Below are 12500 nucleotides of genomic sequence, written 5' to 3' on the forward strand. Positions count from 1 at the left end.
GACATCAGACCTTCCGCTTCCCACTTCTTGGTGGATATTGCTTGCCTGACTTTTCCCAAAATGCACTGAGACACCAGACCTTCCACTTCCCACTTCTTGGTGGATATTGCTTGTCTGAGTTTTCCCAAAATGCACTGAGATACCAGACCTTCCGCTTCCCACTTCTTGGTAGATACTGCTGGTCTGACATCTCCCAAAATGCACCATTGAAGTCCCTCAGCCGCCTTTACCAGCCACGTGTCTGTCTTTCACCTGAGGAAGCACCCAAGGGGCAAGGCCGTAGCAGCTGAATGTCCTGGCAAAGCCAGGCTGAGGGAGCAGCCAAAAGATTGCCTGCCTCTGGGCCGAGGCTGCGGTGACCGTGTGTTGTGGGCAGCCTCTGCTGGCAGCAAAAGCCTACTGCACCTGGTATTCCCAGGCGGTCTCCCATCCAAGTACTAACCAGGCCTGAGTCTGCTTAGCTTCTGAGATCAGACGAGATCGGGCGTTTTCAGACTAGTATGGCCGTAGGCATTGACTGCCCTGCTTTCTGGCTAATTCAAGTCTCATAGCTCAGCCGCTTCTTCTTTGCCGCTCATGTCAATTCTTTTCCCTCTCTCCTCCTCCTCCTCCTCCTCCTTTGTGCTCTCTCTCCCTCTCGCCGCTTTTCACATCCTTGCGAGGCGTGGTTGTCTTTCAGCTCAGCCAGCGCCCAAGGGGCAAGACCGTAGCAGCTGAATGTCGTTGAATGTAGCAGCAGACGTAGTCATCCGAGACGCTAGAAGCTGCACGGATCTCCCACATCTCTCACGTGCAATACTTAATCCCAATCACTGACATTTCAAGCACCATTTGAATGATTTTCAAAAAAATTTTAAAACTCTTCCCTTCACTTTTACCTTCTCACAGTGGCCTTTTTTTTTTGGTCAGAGGAGGAGGGAGGGAGGGAAACACTAATGTAGTGTTTGGGGATAACCACTCTGTGACATCAGACCTTCCGCTTCCCACTTCTTGGTGGATATTGCTTGCCTGACTTTTCCCAAAATGCACTGAGACACCAGACCTTCCACTTCCCACTTCTTGGTGGATATTGCTTGTCTGAGTTTTCCCAAAATGCACTGAGATACCAGACCTTCCGCTTCCCACTTCTTGGTAGATACTGCTGGTCTGACATCTCCCAAAATGCACCATTGAAGTCCCTCAGCCGCCTTTACCAGCCACGTGTCTGTCTTTCACCTGAGGAAGCACCCAAGGGGCAAGGCCGTAGCAGCTGAATGTCCTGGCAAAGCCAGGCTGAGGGAGCAGCCAAAAGATTGCCTGCCTCTGGGCCGAGGCTGCGGTGACCGTGTGTTGTGGGCAGCCTCTGCTGGCAGCAAAAGCCTACTGCACCTGGTATTCCCAGGCGGTCTCCCATCCAAGTACTAACCAGGCCTGAGTCTGCTTAGCTTCTGAGATCAGACGAGATCGGGCGTTTTCAGACTAGTATGGCCGTAGGCATTGACTGCCCTGCTTTCTGGCTAATTCAAGTCTCATAGCTCAGCCGCTTCTTCTTTGCCGCTCATGTCAATTCTTTTCCCTCTCTCCTCCTCCTCCTCCTCCTCCTTTGTGCTCTCTCTCCCTCTCGCCGCTTTTCACATCCTTGCGAGGCGTGGTTGTCTTTCAGCTCAGCCAGCGCCCAAGGGGCAAGACCGTAGCAGCTGAATGTCGTTGAATGTAGCAGCAGACGTAGTCATCCGAGACGCTAGAAGCTGCACGGATCTCCCACATCTCTCACGTGCAATACTTAATCCCAATCACTGACATTTCAAGCACCATTTGAATGATTTTCAAAAAAATTTTAAAACTCTTCCCTTCACTTTTACCTTCTCACAGTGGCCTTTTTTTTTTGGTCAGAGGAGGAGGGAGGGAGGGAAACACTAATGTAGTGTTTGGGGATAACCACTCTGTGACATCAGACCTTCCGCTTCCCACTTCTTGGTGGATATTGCTTGCCTGACTTTTCCCAAAATGCACTGAGACACCAGACCTTCCACTTCCCACTTCTTGGTGGATATTGCTTGTCTGAGTTTTCCCAAAATGCACTGAGATACCAGACCTTCCGCTTCCCACTTCTTGGTAGATACTGCTGGTCTGACATCTCCCAAAATGCACCATTGAAGTCCCTCAGCCGCCTTTACCAGCCACGTGTCTGTCTTTCACCTGAGGAAGCACCCAAGGGGCAAGGCCGTAGCAGCTGAATGTCCTGGCAAAGCCAGGCTGAGGGAGCAGCCAAAAGATTGCCTGCCTCTGGGCCGAGGCTGCGGTGACCGTGTGTTGTGGGCAGCCTCTGCTGGCAGCAAAAGCCTACTGCACCTGGTATTCCCAGGCGGTCTCCCATCCAAGTACTAACCAGGCCTGAGTCTGCTTAGCTTCTGAGATCAGACGAGATCGGGCGTTTTCAGACTAGTATGGCCGTAGGCATTGACTGCCCTGCTTTCTGGCTAATTCAAGTCTCATAGCTCAGCCGCTTCTTCTTTGCCGCTCATGTCAATTCTTTTCCCTCTCTCCTCCTCCTCCTCCTCCTCCTTTGTGCTCTCTCTCCCTCTCGCCGCTTTTCACATCCTTGCGAGGCGTGGTTGTCTTTCAGCTCAGCCAGCGCCCAAGGGGCAAGACCGTAGCAGCTGAATGTCCTGGCAAAGCCAGGCTGAGGGAGCAGCCAAAAGATTGCCTGCCTCTGGGCCGAGGCTGCGGTGACCGTGTGTTGTGGGCAGCCTCTGCTGGCAGCAAAAGCCTACTGCACCTGGTATTCCCAGGCGGTCTCCCATCCAAGTACTAACCAGGCCTGAGTCTGCTTAGCTTCCGAGATCAGACGAGATCGGGCGTTTTCAGACTAGTATGGCCGTAGGCATTGACTGCCCTGCTTTCTGGCTAATTCAAGTCTCATAGCTCAGCCGCTTCTTCTTTGCCGCTCATGGCAATTCTTTTCCCTCTCTCCTCCTCCTCCTCCTCCTCCTTTGTGCTCTCTCTCCCTCTCGCCGCTTTTCACATCCTTGCGAGGCGTGGTTGTCTTTCAGCTCAGCCAGCGCCCAAGGGGCAAGACCGTAGCAGCTGAATGTCCTGGCAAAGCCAGGCTGAGGGAGCAGCCAAAAGATTGCCTGCCTCTGGGCCGAGGCTGCGGTGACCGTGTGTTGTGGGCAGCCTCTGCTGGCAGCAAAAGCCTACTGCACCTGGTATTCCCAGGCGGTCTCCCATCCAAGTACTAACCAGACCTGAGTCTGCTTTGCTTCCGAGATCAGACGAGATCGGGCGTTTTCAGACAAGTATGGCTGTAGGCATTGACTGCCCTGCTTTCTGGCTAATTCAAGTCTCATAGCTCAGCCGCTTCTTCTTTGCCGCTCATGGCAATTCTTTTCCCTCTCTCCTCCTCCTCCTCCTCCTTTGTGCTCTCTCTCCCTCTCGCCGCTTTTCACATCCTTGCGAGGCGTGGTTGTCTTTCAGCTCAGCCAGCGCCCAAGGGGCAAGACCGTAGCAGCTGAATGTCCTGGCAAAGCCAGGCTGAGGGAGCAGCCAAAAGATTGCCTGCCTCTGGGCCGAGGCTGCGGTGACCGTGTGTTGTGGGCAGCCTCTGCTGGCAGCAAAAGCCTACTGCACCTGGTATTCCCAGGCGGTCTCCCATCCAAGTACTAACCAGGCCTGAGTCTGCTCAGCTTCCGAGATCAGACGTTTTCAGACTAGTATGGCCGTAGGCATTGACTGCCCTGCTTTCTGGCTAATTCAAGTCTCATAGCTCAGCCGCTTCTTCTTTGCCGCTCATGTCAATTCTTTTCCCTCTCTCCTCCTCCTCCTCCTCCTCCTTTGTGCTCTCTCTCCCTCTCGCCGCTTTTCACATCCTTGCGAGGCGTGGTTGTCTTTCAGCTCAGCCAGCGCCCAAGGGGCAAGACCGTAGCAGCTGAATGTCCTGGCAAAGCCAGGCTGAGGGAGCAGCCAAAAGATTGCCTGCCTCTGGGCCGAGGCTGCGGTGACCGTGTGTTGTGGGCAGCCTCTGCTGGCAGCAAACGCCTACTGCACCTGGTATTCCCAGGCGGTCTCCCATCCAAGTACTAACCAGGCCTGAGTCTGCTTAGTTTCCGAGATCAGACGAGATCAGGCGTTTTCAGACTAGTATGGCCGTAGGCATTGACTGCCCTGCTTTCTGGCTAATTCAAGTCTCATAGCTCAGCCGCTTCTTCTCTGCCGCTCATGTCAATTCTTTTCCCTCTCTCCTCCTCCTCCTCCTCCTCCTTTGTGCTCTCTCTCCCTCTCGCCGCTTTTCACATCCTTGCGAGGCGTGGTTGTCTTTCAGCTCAGCCAGCGCCCAAGGGGCAAGACCGTAGCAGCTGAATGTCGTTGAATGTAGCAGCAGACGTAGTCATCCGAGACGCTAGAAGCTGCACGGATCTCCCACATCTCTCACGTGCAATACTTAATCCCAATCACTGACATTTCAAGCACCATTTGAATGATTTTCAAAAAAATTTTAAAACTCTTCCCTTCACTTTTACCTTCTCACAGTGGCCTTTTTTTTTTGGTCAGAGGAGGAGGGAGGGAGGGAAACACTAATGTAGTGTTTGGGGATAACCACTCTGTGACATCAGACCTTCCGCTTCCCACTTCTTGGTGGATATTGCTTGCCTGACTTTTCCCAAAATGCACTGAGACACCAGACCTTCCACTTCCCACTTCTTGGTGGATATTGCTTGTCTGAGTTTTCCCAAAATGCACTGAGATACCAGACCTTCCGCTTCCCACTTCTTGGTAGATACTGCTGGTCTGACATCTCCCAAAATGCACCATTGAAGTCCCTCAGCCGCCTTTACCAGCCACGTGTCTGTCTTTCACCTGAGGAAGCACCCAAGGGGCAAGGCCGTAGCAGCTGAATGTCCTGGCAAAGCCAGGCTGAGGGAGCAGCCAAAAGATTGCCTGCCTCTGGGCCGAGGCTGCGGTGACCGTGTGTTGTGGGCAGCCTCTGCTGGCAGCAAAAGCCTACTGCACCTGGTATTCCCAGGCGGTCTCCCATCCAAGTACTAACCAGGCCTGAGTCTGCTTAGCTTCCGAGATCAGACGAGATCGGGCGTTTTCAGACTAGTATGGCCGTAGGCATTGACTGCCCTGCTTTCTGGCTAATTCAAGTCTCATAGCTCAGCCGCTTCTTCTTTGCCGCTCATGTCAATTCTTTTCCCTCTCTCCTGCTCCTCCTCCTCCTCCTTTGTGCTCTCTCTCCCTCTCGCCGCTTTTCACATCCTTGCGAGGCGTGGTTGTCTTTCAGCTCAGCCAGCGCCCAAGGGGCAAGACCGTAGCAGCTGAATGTCCTGGCAAAGCCAGGCTGAGGGAGCAGCCAAAAGATTGCCTGCCTCTGGGCCGAGGCTGCGGTGACCGTGTGTTGTGGGCAGCCTCTGCTGGCAGCAAAAGCCTACTGCACCTGGTATTCCCAGGCGGTCTCCCATCCAAGTACTAACCAGGCCTGAGTCTGCTTAGTTTCCGAGATCAGACGAGATCGGGCGTTTTCAGACTAGTATGGCCGTAGGCATTGACTGCCCTGCTTTCTGGCTAATTCAAGTCTCATAGCTCAGCCGCTTCTTCTTTGCCGCTCATGGCAATTCTTTTCCCTCTCTCCTCCTCCTCCTCCTCCTTTGTGCTCTCTCTCCCTCTCGCCGCTTTTCACATCCTTGCGAGGCGTGGTTGTCTTTCAGCTCAGCCAGCGCCCAAGGGGCAAGACCGTAGCAGCTGAATGTCCTGGCAAAGCCAGGCTGAGGGAGCAGCCAAAAGATTGCCTGCCTCTGGGCCGAGGCTGCGGTGACCGTGTGTTGTGGGCAGCCTCTGCTGGCAGCAAAAGCCTACTGCACCTGGTATTCCCAGGCGGTCTCCCATCCAAGTACTAACCAGGCCTGAGTCTGCTTAGCTTCCGAGATCAGACGAGATCGGGCGTTTTCAGACTAGTATGGCCGTAGGCATTGACTGCCCTGCTTTCTGGCTAATTCAAGTCTCATAGCTCAGCCGCTTCTTCTTTGCCGCTCATGGCAATTCTTTTCCCTCTCTCCTCCTCCTCCTCCTCCTTTGTGCTCTCTCTCCCTCTCGCCGCTTTTCACATCCTTGCGAGGCGTGGTTGTCTTTCAGCTCAGCCAGCGCCCAAGGGGCAAGACCGTAGCAGCTGAATGTCCTGGCAAAGCCAGGCTGAGGGAGCAGCCAAAAGATTGCCTGCCTCTGGGCCGAGGCTGCGGTGACCGTGTGTTGTGGGCAGCCTCTGCTGGCAGCAAAAGCCTACTGCACCTGGTATTCCCAGGCGGTCTCCCATCCAAGTACTAACCAGGCCTGAGTCTGCTTAGTTTCCGAGATCAGACGAGATTGGGCGTTTTCAGACTAGTATGGCCGTAGGCATTGACTGCCCTGCTTTCTGGCTAATTCAAGTCTCATAGCTCAGCCGCTTCTTCTTTGCCGCTCATGGCAATTCTTTTCCCTCTCTCCTCCTCCTCCTCCTCCTTTGTGCTCTCTCTCCCTCTCGCCGCTTTTCACATCCTTGCGAGGCGTGGTTGTCTTTCAGCTCAGCCAGCGCCCAAGGGGCAAGACCGTAGCAGCTGAATGTCGTTGAATGTAGCAGCAGACGTAGTCATCCGAGACGCTAGAAGCTGCACGGATCTCCCACATCTCTCACGTGCAATACTTAATCCCAATCACTGACATTTCAAGCACCATTTGAATGATTTTCAAAAAATTTTTAAAACTCTTCCCTTCACTTTTACCTTCTCACAGTGGCCTTTTTTTTTTGGTCAGAGGAGGAGGGAGGGAGGGAAACACTAATGTAGTGTTTGGGGATAACCACTCTGTGACATCAGACCTTCCGCTTCCCACTTCTTGGTGGATATTGCTTGCCTGACTTTTCCCAAAATGCACTGAGACACCAGACCTTCCACTTCCCACTTCTTGGTGGATATTGCTTGTCTGAGTTTTCCCAAAATGCACTGAGATACCAGACCTTCCGCTTCAGACCTTCCGCTTCCCACTTCTTGGTGGATATTGCTTGCCTGACTTTTCCCAAAATGCACTGAGACACCAGACCTTCCACTTCCCACTTCTTGGTGGATATTGCTTGTCTGAGTTTTCCCAAAATGCACTGAGATACCAGACCTTCCGCTTCCCACTTCTTGGTAGATACTGCTGGTCTGACATCTCCCAAAATGCACCATTGAAGTCCCTCAGCCGCCTTTACCAGCCACGTGTCTGTCTTTCACCTGAGGAAGCACCCAAGGGGCAAGGCCGTAGCAGCTGAATGTCCTGGCAATGCCAGGCTGAGGGAGCAGCCAAAAGATTGCCTGCCTCTGGGCCGAGGCTGCGGTGACCGTGTGTTGTGGGCAGCCTCTGCTGGCAGCAAAAGCCTACTGCACCTGGTATTCCCAGGCGGTCTCCCATCCAAGTACTAACCAGGCCTGAGTCTGCTTAGCTTCTGAGATCAGACGAGATCGGGCGTTTTCAGACTAGTATGGCCGTAGGCATTGACTGCCCTGCTTTCTGGCTAATTCAAGTCTCATAGCTCAGCCGCTTCTTCTTTGCCGCTCATGTCAATTCTTTTCCCTCTCTCCTCCTCCTCCTCCTCCTCCTTTGTGCTCTCTCTCCCTCTCGCCGCTTTTCACATCCTTGCGAGGCGTGGTTGTCTTTCAGCTCAGCCAGCGCCCAAGGGGCAAGACCGTAGCAGCTGAATGTCCTGGCAAAGCCAGGCTGAGGGAGCAGCCAAAAGATTGCCTGCCTCTGGGCCGAGGCTGCGGTGACCGTGTGTTGTGGGCAGCCTCTGCTGGCAGCAAAAGCCTACTGCACCTGGTATTCCCAGGCGGTCTCCCATCCAAGTACTAACCAGGCCTGAGTCTGCTTAGCTTCCGAGATCAGGCGTTTCCAGACTAGTATGGCCGTAGGCATTGACTGCCCTGCTTTCTGGCTAATTCAAGTCTCATAGCTCAGCCGCTTCTTCTTTGCCGCTCATGGCAATTCTTTTCCCTCTCTCCTCCTCCTCCTCCTCCTCCTTTGTGCTCTCTCTCCCTCTCGCCGCTTTTCACATCCTTGCGAGGCGTGGTTGTCTTTCAGCTCAGCCAGCGCCCAAGGGGCAAGACCGTAGCAGCTGAATGTCCTGGCAAAGCCAGGCTGAGGGAGCAGCCAAAAGATTGCCTGCCTCTGGGCCGAGGCTGCGGTGACCGTGTGTTGTGGGCAGCCTCTGCTGGCAGCAAAAGCCTACTGCACCTGGTATTCCCAGGCGGTCTCCCATCCAAGTACTAACCAGGCCTGAGTCTGCTTTGCTTCCGAGATCAGACGAGATCGGGCGTTTTCAGACAAGTATGGCTGTAGGCATTGACTGCCCTGCTTTCTGGCTAATTCAAGTCTCATAGCTCAGCCGCTTCTTCTTTGCCGCTCATGGCAATTCTTTTCCCTCTCTCCTCCTCCTCCTCCTCCTTTGTGCTCTCTCTCCCTCTCGCCGCTTTTCACATCCTTGCGAGGCGTGGTTGTCTTTCAGCTCAGCCAGCGCCCAAGGGGCAAGACCGTAGCAGCTGAATGTCCTGGCAAAGCCAGGCTGAGGGAGCAGCCAAAAGATTGCCTGCCTCTGGGCCGAGGCTGCGGTGACCGTGTGTTGTGGGCAGCCTCTGCTGGCAGCAAAAGCCTACTGCACCTGGTATTCCCAGGCGGTCTCCCATCCAAGTACTAACCAGGCCTGAGTCTGCTCTGCTTCCGAGATCAGACGTTTTCAGACTAGTATGGCCGTAGGCATTGACTGCCCTGCTTTCTGGCTAATTCAAGTCTCATAGCTCAGCCGCTTCTTCTTTGCCGCTCATGGCAATTCTTTTCCCTCTCTCCTCCTCCTCCTCCTCCTTTGTGCTCTCTCTCCCTCTCGCCGCTTTTCACATCCTTGCGAGGCGTGGTTGTCTTTCAGCTCAGCCAGCGCCCAAGGGGCAAGACCGTAGCAGCTGAATGTCCTGGCAAAGCCAGGCTGAGGGAGCAGCCAAAAGATTGCCTGCCTCTGGGCCGAGGCTGCGGTGACCGTGTGTTGTGGGCAGCCTCTGCTGGCAGCAAAAGCCTACTGCACCTGGTATTCCCAGGCGGTCTCCCATCCAAGTACTAACCAGGCCTGAGTCTGCTTAGCTTCTGAGATCAGACGAGATCGGGCGTTTTCAGACTAGTATGGCCGTAGGCATTGACTGCCCTGCTTTCTGGCTAATTCAAGTCTCATAGCTCAGCCGCTTCTTCTTTGCCGCTCATGTCAATTCTTTTCCCTCTCTCCTCCTCCTCCTCCTCCTCCTTTGTGCTCTCTCTCCCTCTCGCCGCTTTTCACATCCTTGCGAGGCGTGGTTGTCTTTCAGCTCAGCCAGCGCCCAAGGGGCAAGACCGTAGCAGCTGAATGTCGTTGAATGTAGCAGCAGACGTAGTCATCCGAGACGCTAGAAGCTGCACGGATCTCCCACATCTCTCACGTGCAATACTTAATCCCAATCACTGACATTTCAAGCACCATTTGAATGATTTTCAAAAAAATTTTAAAACTCTTCCCTTCACTTTTACCTTCTCACAGTGGCCTTTTTTTTTTGGTCAGAGGAGGAGGGAGGGAGGGAAACACTAATGTAGTGTTTGGGGATAACCACTCTGTGACATCAGACCTTCCGCTTCCCACTTCTTGGTGGATATTGCTTGCCTGACTTTTCCCAAAATGCACTGAGACACCAGACCTTCCACTTCCCACTTCTTGGTGGATATTGCTTGTCTGAGTTTTCCCAAAATGCACTGAGATACCAGACCTTCCGCTTCCCACTTCTTGGTAGATACTGCTGGTCTGACATCTCCCAAAATGCACCATTGAAGTCCCTCAGCCGCCTTTACCAGCCACGTGTCTGTCTTTCACCTGAGGAAGCACCCAAGGGGCAAGGCCGTAGCAGCTGAATGTCCTGGCAAAGCCAGGCTGAGGGAGCAGCCAAAAGATTGCCTGCCTCTGGGCCGAGGCTGCGGTGACCGTGTGTTGTGGGCAGCCTCTGCTGGCAGCAAAAGCCTACTGCACCTGGTATTCCCAGGCGGTCTCCCATCCAAGTACTAACCAGGCCTGAGTCTGCTTAGCTTCTGAGATCAGACGAGATCGGGCGTTTTCAGACTAGTATGGCCGTAGGCATTGACTGCCCTGCTTTCTGGCTAATTCAAGTCTCATAGCTCAGCCGCTTCTTCTTTGCCGCTCATGTCAATTCTTTTCCCTCTCTCCTCCTCCTCCTCCTCCTCCTTTGTGCTCTCTCTCCCTCTCGCCGCTTTTCACATCCTTGCGAGGCGTGGTTGTCTTTCAGCTCAGCCAGCGCCCAAGGGGCAAGACCGTAGCAGCTGAATGTCCTGGCAAAGCCAGGCTGAGGGAGCAGCCAAAAGATTGCCTGCCTCTGGGCCGAGGCTGCGGTGACCGTGTGTTGTGGGCAGCCTCTGCTGGCAGCAAAAGCCTACTGCACCTGGTATTCCCAGGCGGTCTCCCATCCAAGTACTAACCAGGCCTGAGTCTGCTTAGCTTCCGAGATCAGACGAGATCGGGCGTTTCCAGACTAGTATGGCCGTAGGCATTGACTGCCCTGCTTTCTGGCTAATTCAAGTCTCATAGCTCAGCCGCTTCTTCTTTGCCGCTCATGTCAATTCTTTTCCCTCTCTCCTCCTCCTCCTCCTCCTCCTTTGTGCTCTCTCTCCCTCTCGCCGCTTTTCACATCCTTGCGAGGCGTGGTTGTCTTTCAGCTCAGCCAGCGCCCAAGGGGCAAGACCGTAGCAGCTGAATGTCCTGGCAAAGCCAGGCTGAGGGAGCAGCCAAAAGATTGCCTGCCTCTGGGCCGAGGCTGCGGTGACCGTGTGTTGTGGGCAGCCTCTGCTGGCAGCAAAAGCCTACTGCACCTGGTATTCCCAGGCGGTCTCCCATCCAAGTACTAACCAGGCCTGAGTCTGCTTAGCTTCCGAGATCAGACGAGATCGGGCGTTTCCAGACTAGTATGGCCGTAGGCATTGACTGCCCTGCTTTCTGGCTAATTCAAGTCTCATAGCTCAGCCGCTTCTTCTTTGCCGCTCATGGCAATTCTTTTCCCTCTCTCCTCCTCCTCCTCCTCCTCCTTTGTGCTCTCTCTCCCTCTCGCCGCTTTTCACATCCTTGCGAGGCGTGGTTGTCTTTCAGCTCAGCCAGCGCCCAAGGGGCAAGACCGTAGCAGCTGAATGTCCTGGCAAAGCCAGGCTGAGGGAGCAGCCAAAAGATTGCCTGCCTCTGGGCCGAGGCTGCGGTGACCGTGTGTTGTGGGCAGCCTCTGCTGGCAGCAAAAGCCTACTGCACCTGGTATTCCCAGGCGGTCTCCCATCCAAGTACTAACCAGGCCTGAGTCTGCTTTGCTTCCGAGATCAGACGAGATCGGGCGTTTTCAGACAAGTATGGCTGTAGGCATTGACTGCCCTGCTTTCTGGCTAATTCAAGTCTCATAGCTCAGCCGCTTCTTCTTTGCCGCTCATGGCAATTCTTTTCCCTCTCTCCTCCTCCTCCTCCTCCTTTGTGCTCTCTCTCCCTCTCGCCGCTTTTCACATCCTTGCGAGGCGTGGTTGTCTTTCAGCTCAGCCAGCGCCCAAGGGGCAAGACCGTAGCAGCTGAATGTCGTTGAATGTAGCAGCAGACGTAGTCATCCGAGACGCTAGAAGCTGCACGGATCTCCCACATCTCTCACGTGCAATACTTAATCCCAATCACTGACATTTCAAGCACCATTTGAATGATTTTCAAAAAATTTTTAAAACTCTTCCCTTCACTTTTACCTTCTCACAGTGGCCTTTTTTTTTTGGTCAGAGGAGGAGGGAGGGAGGGAAACACTAATGTAGTGTTTGGGGATAACCACTCTGTGACATCAGACCTTCCGCTTCCCACTTCTTGGTGGATATTGCTTGCCTGACTTTTCCCAAAATGCACTGTGACATCAGACCTTCCGCTTCCCACTTCTTGGTGGATATTGCTTGCCTGACTTTTCCCAAAATGCACTGAGACACCAGACCTTCCACTTCCCACTTCTTGGTGGATATTGCTTGTCTGAGTTTTCCCAAAATGCACTGAGATACCAGACCTTCCGCTTCCCACTTCTTGGTAGATACTGCTGGTCTGACATCTCCCAAAATGCACCATTGAAGTCCCTCAGCCGCCTTTACCAGCCACCTGTCTGTCTTTCACCTGAGGAAGCACCCAAGGGGCAAGACCGTAGCAGCTGAATGTCCTGGCAAAGCCAGGCTGAGGGAGCAGCCAAAAGATTGCCTGCCTCTGGGCCGAGGCTGCGGTGACCGTGTGTTGTGGGCAGCCTCTGCTGGCAGCAAAAGCCTACTGCACCTGGTATTCCCAGGCGGTCTCCCATCCAAGTACTAACCAGGCCTGAGTCTGCTTAGCTTCCGAGATCAGACGAGATCGGGCGTTTTCAGACTAGTATGGCCGTAGGCATTGACTGCCCTGCTTTCTGGCTAATTCAAGTCTCATAGCTCAGCCGCTTCTTCTTTGCCGC

At 53.9% G+C, this 12500-nt stretch overlaps 18 non-coding genes and 3 pseudogenes across 18 annotated transcripts; all 21 read right to left on the bottom strand.

Annotated features, from left to right (window-relative positions):
* Positions 1-393: 393 nt before the first annotated feature.
* On the bottom strand, positions 394-512 carry LOC144494369 (5S ribosomal RNA). Its single transcript, XR_013497986.1, has one exon. It is a non-coding gene; the product is annotated as a 5S ribosomal RNA (ribosomal RNA).
* Positions 513-1356: 844 nt separating this feature from the next.
* On the bottom strand, positions 1357-1475 carry LOC144494370 (5S ribosomal RNA). Its single transcript, XR_013497987.1, has one exon. It is a non-coding gene; the product is annotated as a 5S ribosomal RNA (ribosomal RNA).
* An 844-nt stretch (positions 1476-2319) lies between these two features.
* On the bottom strand, positions 2320-2438 carry LOC144494371 (5S ribosomal RNA). The gene has a single exon (XR_013497988.1). It is a non-coding gene; the product is annotated as a 5S ribosomal RNA (ribosomal RNA).
* A 308-nt stretch (positions 2439-2746) lies between these two features.
* Positions 2747-2865, bottom strand: LOC144494610 (5S ribosomal RNA). Its single transcript, XR_013498138.1, has one exon. It is a non-coding gene; the product is annotated as a 5S ribosomal RNA (ribosomal RNA).
* Positions 2866-3173: 308 nt separating this feature from the next.
* On the bottom strand, positions 3174-3292 carry LOC144494414 (5S ribosomal RNA). The gene has a single exon (XR_013498029.1). It is a non-coding gene; the product is annotated as a 5S ribosomal RNA (ribosomal RNA).
* Positions 3293-3597: 305 nt separating this feature from the next.
* On the bottom strand, positions 3598-3706 carry LOC144494468 (5S ribosomal RNA; annotated as a pseudogene).
* A 308-nt stretch (positions 3707-4014) lies between these two features.
* LOC144494430 (5S ribosomal RNA) lies at positions 4015-4133 on the bottom strand. The gene has a single exon (XR_013498044.1). It is a non-coding gene; the product is annotated as a 5S ribosomal RNA (ribosomal RNA).
* An 844-nt stretch (positions 4134-4977) lies between these two features.
* Positions 4978-5096, bottom strand: LOC144494611 (5S ribosomal RNA). The gene has a single exon (XR_013498139.1). It is a non-coding gene; the product is annotated as a 5S ribosomal RNA (ribosomal RNA).
* Positions 5097-5404: 308 nt separating this feature from the next.
* LOC144494391 (5S ribosomal RNA) lies at positions 5405-5523 on the bottom strand. Its single transcript, XR_013498007.1, has one exon. It is a non-coding gene; the product is annotated as a 5S ribosomal RNA (ribosomal RNA).
* Positions 5524-5828: 305 nt separating this feature from the next.
* Positions 5829-5947, bottom strand: LOC144494209 (5S ribosomal RNA). Its single transcript, XR_013497834.1, has one exon. It is a non-coding gene; the product is annotated as a 5S ribosomal RNA (ribosomal RNA).
* A 305-nt stretch (positions 5948-6252) lies between these two features.
* Positions 6253-6371, bottom strand: LOC144494431 (5S ribosomal RNA). Its single transcript, XR_013498045.1, has one exon. It is a non-coding gene; the product is annotated as a 5S ribosomal RNA (ribosomal RNA).
* A 993-nt stretch (positions 6372-7364) lies between these two features.
* On the bottom strand, positions 7365-7483 carry LOC144494372 (5S ribosomal RNA). Its single transcript, XR_013497989.1, has one exon. It is a non-coding gene; the product is annotated as a 5S ribosomal RNA (ribosomal RNA).
* Positions 7484-7791: 308 nt separating this feature from the next.
* Positions 7792-7900, bottom strand: LOC144494453 (5S ribosomal RNA; annotated as a pseudogene).
* A 308-nt stretch (positions 7901-8208) lies between these two features.
* LOC144494349 (5S ribosomal RNA) lies at positions 8209-8327 on the bottom strand. The gene has a single exon (XR_013497967.1). It is a non-coding gene; the product is annotated as a 5S ribosomal RNA (ribosomal RNA).
* A 305-nt stretch (positions 8328-8632) lies between these two features.
* LOC144494470 (5S ribosomal RNA) lies at positions 8633-8741 on the bottom strand (annotated as a pseudogene).
* A 305-nt stretch (positions 8742-9046) lies between these two features.
* On the bottom strand, positions 9047-9165 carry LOC144494373 (5S ribosomal RNA). Its single transcript, XR_013497990.1, has one exon. It is a non-coding gene; the product is annotated as a 5S ribosomal RNA (ribosomal RNA).
* An 844-nt stretch (positions 9166-10009) lies between these two features.
* LOC144494374 (5S ribosomal RNA) lies at positions 10010-10128 on the bottom strand. The gene has a single exon (XR_013497991.1). It is a non-coding gene; the product is annotated as a 5S ribosomal RNA (ribosomal RNA).
* A 308-nt stretch (positions 10129-10436) lies between these two features.
* On the bottom strand, positions 10437-10555 carry LOC144494316 (5S ribosomal RNA). Its single transcript, XR_013497936.1, has one exon. It is a non-coding gene; the product is annotated as a 5S ribosomal RNA (ribosomal RNA).
* Positions 10556-10863: 308 nt separating this feature from the next.
* Positions 10864-10982, bottom strand: LOC144494317 (5S ribosomal RNA). Its single transcript, XR_013497937.1, has one exon. It is a non-coding gene; the product is annotated as a 5S ribosomal RNA (ribosomal RNA).
* A 308-nt stretch (positions 10983-11290) lies between these two features.
* LOC144494350 (5S ribosomal RNA) lies at positions 11291-11409 on the bottom strand. The gene has a single exon (XR_013497968.1). It is a non-coding gene; the product is annotated as a 5S ribosomal RNA (ribosomal RNA).
* Positions 11410-12319: 910 nt separating this feature from the next.
* On the bottom strand, positions 12320-12438 carry LOC144494210 (5S ribosomal RNA). Its single transcript, XR_013497835.1, has one exon. It is a non-coding gene; the product is annotated as a 5S ribosomal RNA (ribosomal RNA).
* Between the last annotated feature and the right edge of the window lie 62 nt (positions 12439-12500).

This window comes from Mustelus asterias, chromosome 5 (assembly GCF_964213995.1).
Source record: "Mustelus asterias chromosome 5, sMusAst1.hap1.1, whole genome shotgun sequence".
Classification (NCBI taxonomy): Eukaryota; Metazoa; Chordata; class Chondrichthyes; order Carcharhiniformes; family Triakidae; genus Mustelus; species Mustelus asterias.